We start from the raw sequence: 6,000 nt of genomic DNA, 5'->3' as shown, positions 1-6,000 counted from the left end.
GCATTGAACAAAATTAAAGACACAGTATAAAAAAGCCCAAATAGTGTTTTGCTATTTATAAGTATTTATTTCATGAAAGATAAGAGATACATTAGGTAACATACTAAGTAAGCTGAACAAAATAAACGAATCACAAATTTTCAGCTCATTTTAAAATGAGAAAATAAATTGTGCAGCACGGAGCACAGCTTAATTCCAGAAATTATTTAAATACTTCTTTTATATGTGTACTACAGGTCAATACTCTCAATTAGACTTCGTGTTATGTCAATCATTGTCCTTGAATATTTCTGACGGTGCAAAAAAATTTATTACATGTCAAGTTTTGTTTTAGTTTTTCTCATTTTAACATGATTTTTAACATTATATATTTACAATAAATTTTAAAGCATAAAATGAAAGTAAATTAATTTTTATATCTTTAATTGAGCTATGAATGCTTTCAAGAATTAATTTTCTGGTGAAAAGCCAATCCCAACATAAATTGTGATACAGTTGAATAATGGTTGAAATTTAATGATATGTCATGTCATGGCATGATATTGCAGAATTACACATTTTGAAAGTTGGTTCTTGTGAAAGTTTTGAATAATTTATATTCGTCAATAAACATATAATACAGGGTTAAAGAATACATAGAATCACTCAAATAAAATAGGACAAAGTATGCAAAATTCCTTATTAATTAATTTTATTTATGTAAAAGTATGGTGACTGAAGGTAAGAAATGCTAAAATAAAAAAAGAGGAATCAGGAATTATAAATAGGTTACAAAGAAAACAAATTTAAAATACATGAAACTTAAAATATGATCTCAGAAAATAAATATTTTATTGCTAGTTAAGTAGGTTTGTAAAATAAAAGTAATATTTACAAAAAATAAATAATTCACATTCTCTGACATATAAGTGAATTAATTTTTTTATGGAAAATCAAACTAGAATAAACTTGATTGTGAAAGATTAGCCAAGGGTCCCAATCCTTGCTTCCGAAACACGCGTGGCAGTGCCTTTCCATGGGGAAATGTATGGAATTAGGTTGCCGGACGCTCTTTCACTGTGTTCCATATAATTTTTGCTAAAAATAAATAAAGTCTTGTTATATAAAAAACATAATCTCTTAAAAAAAAAAAAAGGAACGAAACCACTCAATTTAAGGAAAAATTTAGAATTAAAACCTTTCACTCCATTAAAAGGTGTAAAATCAAACAAATATTAAAATATTCGAGAACTTGTTTACTTGAAGAATTAAAGTTTACTAATAAAATCTTCTTAAAAAAAAACAACTAAGCCACACAAAAAATTATTAAAAATGTCTGAAATAAATAAATAAAAAGCTAAATTATTAAAATTTCTCAATATCACTCATGATAACAAATTCTCTCACTATAGAATATTTTACAAAAAATTTTTAAGAAAAAAAGGATTCAAGCATCTTACATAAAAAAAAAAAATGCTTTTTTAAAATATAAATAAATAAAAACAATATTCTCTGGGGAGAAAATTTTCCTTTAAAAAATTAAAATCAAGAGCCTTAAACGTAGGACAGGATATACTTTAATTGCTTAAACCTTACTTGCTTATTTAGTAAATGGTAAACTTAAGTTACTGATATGCATGCCATGAAAAAATACATTATTGAAGAAAAATAAAAGTTTATATCTGTAAAATAATAATAACCTAGTTCCCGAACTAAGATTTATTTAAAATCAATTTAACAGAATGCGCGGATAAAAAACAGAGATTGAAGTTTGAAGAAAATATTTAATAATTAATTGAGATACATAAAAAATTAAATATATTGTGTGGCAAGAAAAAGATACTTTTGAAATAAAATAATGAAAAAATAGTTAAATAAAACCAATAAGCTAAATATAAATTTTATTGTTTGTTCTAATACTCTTATTCAATTTCAAAATTTAAATGAGTATAAATACAGAATGATAAAGCATTACTTAATATGGTAAGACAATTTATACTACTAATTGGCAATTGAAAATGAAATGTATTTGATTGAATTATAAATGACTAAGTAAATTATCACCTTACATGGAAAAAAAGACATTTTGTTGTTAATATTTTCACAATTCATAAGCTTGTTATGGTCAATAATGAAGTAATTGAAGTGATGAATAATAAAATAAATACAGATATAGTAAACGTGACTTTACGCCTAATTTTTCCAAGTCAATAAATAAAATAAAACCAGCATATAAACAGATGTAGAAAAATGATTAGTTTAAAATTAATGATAATTCACAGCATAAATTAGTCACCACCTTTTTCTCCTCATGGCAGCAAAGGAATTTTGTAAGAGTCTCCCACAAATTTAATGGATGAGTAATTTCTATCGCTGCTAAGTTCTTAATGTTTTTCTTAAAAGTCAGAAGAGGGTTCTACTCTAGCACGCCAGTCATTGAAAATTCTAAAGCAGTTCTTTTCCAGCAATCTTCTCACTCTTTTCTCTAAGTTTTATTTAACACTCCAATTTTTATGCCTATATATATTTTTTTTCTTCTTAGTTTATTTTAACTACATTAAAGGCTATGCCCCCTTCTATTCATTGCTCATCAATCCTTAGAGTTTCACAATTTAATTTCTACAAAAAATTTTAAATTTAAACAAAGACACCTTTAAATAAAACATGAGAAAATAAATTTTCATAAATATGACGAATGGCCAAGAGTGAAACTGTATGAAAGGTCACAGCAACCTCCCATCCTGCAGTAGCAAAACATGAGAATTTTTCTTTAGCATTTTCAAATTTTCTTTGACCATAGTCGAACCAAAAATGGGATAATACTCTTTCCAATTAAACTTATCATTTTCTTCCAGGATCTCGTTTTGCAGTCATATCTTGGAGAATGTGACAATACAGTTTAAAAGAAATCAACAACAGCTGAAATTAAAATATATTTAAGAATTAGCAATAGAATTCACCAAACATTTAAAATAATTTATTAAAAATATTATTATCAAAGCTACATTGTTTTTAATATTACAAGTAGCTACACATGCTTTAGTAAATAATAAAAATAATTGATAGCAAATAATAGTTATAAATAACACAAAAGAACTTCATAAAGCATATAAAAGTAAATGCGTTTTGTCTGTAAAAGGGATTGTTTTAAATAATAATCACACAAGTAAAATTCATTTCAACATGATTTAAGCAATATTTTAAATAAGCAGTCTAGGATAACAAACTTGATCTTCCACCCCTGAGTGCAGGATGAGGGTAAACATTGAAATCATAATTATGAACTCCCATTTTTCTTTATTTCATGATTCTCCAAAAAAATTTACTCTTATGTTTTTGTTTTACCATTATCTATAGGTTTATTTATTTTGCATTATAGATGACGTTGTAGAGGAGAAATTTATATACATTATAGGTACCAACTGCTTAAAATGAATTGTTGAGTTAATTGAACAAGAAGGATATCCATATTTAAAATTTGCTATGTTGTGATCAATTTGATAGTAAGTTGGAAATATTAGACACCGAACTTTTTCAACTATTAAGTTTTATCAATACATAACAATCAAACGACTTTTTCAACTATTCAAAAACGAAATCGGTTTAAAATTTTTAGTGAATATAGTTGACTCTCATTTTTTTAAAGCACCCAAATTTTCCTTGATTCCAAAACAACTGAACTTTTTTGTGACATAAAGAACATTATTTTAAATGAAAATTACATGCAGTTACATAAACACAACACAAAAAGGAATAACAGGAAAAATGTAAATTTAAAGCTCAATTAGCAAACTCTAAAGTTTCTTGTTCTTCAGGAGGTGTTGCTGCTGTTGTTTTGCAGCTTTAATTTCTACACAAAGTCAAATATAGCACGAAGAGTAAAGGAACAAAAGAAAAGAGGAAAGAAAGAATTGCGCTAACACAAATTATAAAGAAAATATACATGTAGACCAGAATTGACTGAAGGTTGAAAATTTATATTCAGGGCGTAGTTTAAAAATTAGCAAGTTGTTTAAAGTAAAAATTATCCCTTAAAAGAAAGATAAAAAGCACTATAAGATTATATTAAGTGATGATGATCTTAAATTTTTTGGATGAATCCTATACTTTTCAAAACATTTTATATTATACTTCTTATTTTATAATTTTTTAGCAAATTAGCAATCTTCAAATCCCCATAGTGTAGGACGTGACATAAACTGCTTGGTTTCAAATGCAAAAACCACCAAGCAATGACAATTCTATTTTGAGAAAGAGAGATAGGCCGAAAGGAATACTTTCTCAAGTTTTAAAAGCATGTTGTCACACTTCTTTATTCTTTCCTTTCATTTTGGTTTAAATAAATCTCTGAATTCTGCAAATTTTATTTTATTCCAACTAGAATAGAAACATCTGTATTCTTCACAATTATATCCTAATTTTGCTATAACAAGAAAAAAGGATATTTTTGAAAAAAGCAAACAAAATGAATAAAGCATAGATGAATTAGATTGACAAAATTTTTATGTATTATTCCTTTATTTTTAAATGCGAAAAGTTATTAATTTCAAGGGAAAGTTTTTTTTTTATATATATAATTTATAAAAAAATACATTTAAAGTAAGAAAGGTTTATTTAATTTTAAAAAAGTTTTCTTTGAAAATTATCACAGGCTTAATTAGCTTCAAAAATCAGAATGATTGTTAAATATATAAGTCAGCAATATTTTTTTTAAAAAAATTTGCATATTTTTGCTTTAAGAAAAATACTTGAAGCATTTTACCAAATTTCAGCATTTTTCACCAAAAACACATTAAAATAAAATAAAGAAATTTCAGCAACAGCACTGAAAAAAAAAGTCCTTTCTTGATGAAATCAAAGTAGACCTGATACATGCATAAACACATTTTTGGCCTTTTGATATGAAAATATACTGTAAACACACTAATATTTCTAAATTTAAACTGTCAAAACTCACTTTTTAAAAATAAAATATTTAAATGGAAAGAACTATTCATTACTATTGCATGTCCTGGTGCATAAGTAAACTTTTCAAATTCCAAAAATTTTACAAAAATCAGGGGGGTTCGACTTATACATTGGTATAGTTCATTCAACAGGAGTTGACACTTGGCTCCGCCTCCATCACGTGGTTTTCCAACGATACTATTTTGCTATTTTTTGGGAAAAGGGTGTTAACAAACCTGAAGAAGGTTGCTATTTGGTAATCGTATGAGAAAAATATTTATTTCGCAATCTTTATGTGTATTTTTTTTAACATTAAATATTTCATAAATTTGACAGGGTGGCCACTCAAAACAGATTTCAAATTTCCCTGACTTTTCCAGGTTTTCCAGGTAAAAATCTTAAAATTTCCAGGTTTCTGTTTTTTTCCTTTTTTCTTATAAAGTGTAGGCTGTGTACAAGAAGAGTGTCTGCATTAAAATATATCTTTTTCAAAATGTCATTTTTTTAAACATATCCTGAGAAAAAAATTTTTTTTTACAAGATATTTTTTTATTATTTTTTAATGTTCGGGTACAACATTAATTTCTAAAAAATTAAGACGTGGAGAAAATAATATGTTTAGCTTGCAGAATATATTGTTTTTATTGAATAATTTTAATTGTTTTTATTGAATTTAATGTGTTACTTTAAGTAGTATTTGCTTAAAGTGTACCTACAAAATCACAAAATCAGAATAACCAATAAAACCTTGTATAAGTATTGTTTAATATATTTTCATTAAGAAAAAGAAAACCGTTTCAGGTGATTATATATTAATAATTTTTAATAATTACAGTGGCTCCCAAAAGTGCACACTCACTTATAACTTATATTGAAATAGGAAATAAAAATTCAATAATTAAAATGAATATTTCACAATGGGTATTTGATAATAAGAAGTATAATCTATTCTTAGCAAAACTGCACGGAATATTTTAAAAACAAAGCAAACGTTAATTTTTTTTATCAAATAGTAACAAAAATGTTACCCCACGAAAGTCATCGTACATTTAAATGTTTTGGATCTCAGAATTA

The 6,000-nt window shown here is 25.7% G+C and overlaps 1 protein-coding gene across 1 annotated transcript in view; it reads right to left on the bottom strand.

Annotated features, from left to right (window-relative positions):
• Window positions 1-2,763: 2,763 nt before the first annotated feature.
• LOC107447663 (phosphatidylinositol-binding clathrin assembly protein LAP-like) overlaps window positions 2,764-6,000 on the bottom strand; it is a 122,784-nt gene continuing 119,547 nt past the window's right edge. Inside the window, exon 13 of the transcript XR_015432411.1 lies at window positions 2,764-2,898. The gene's annotated coding sequence lies outside the window, so the exon portion shown is untranslated. The remainder of the gene's footprint in view (window positions 2,899-6,000) is intronic.

Source organism: Parasteatoda tepidariorum, chromosome 3, assembly GCF_982258835.1.
Source record: "Parasteatoda tepidariorum strain Cologne lab strain chromosome 3, Ptep-v5.0, whole genome shotgun sequence".
Taxonomy (NCBI): domain Eukaryota; kingdom Metazoa; phylum Arthropoda; class Arachnida; order Araneae; family Theridiidae; genus Parasteatoda; species Parasteatoda tepidariorum.
The sequence above is the reverse complement of the archived record's forward strand: the minus strand, read 5'-3'. Positions and strand labels throughout refer to the sequence as shown.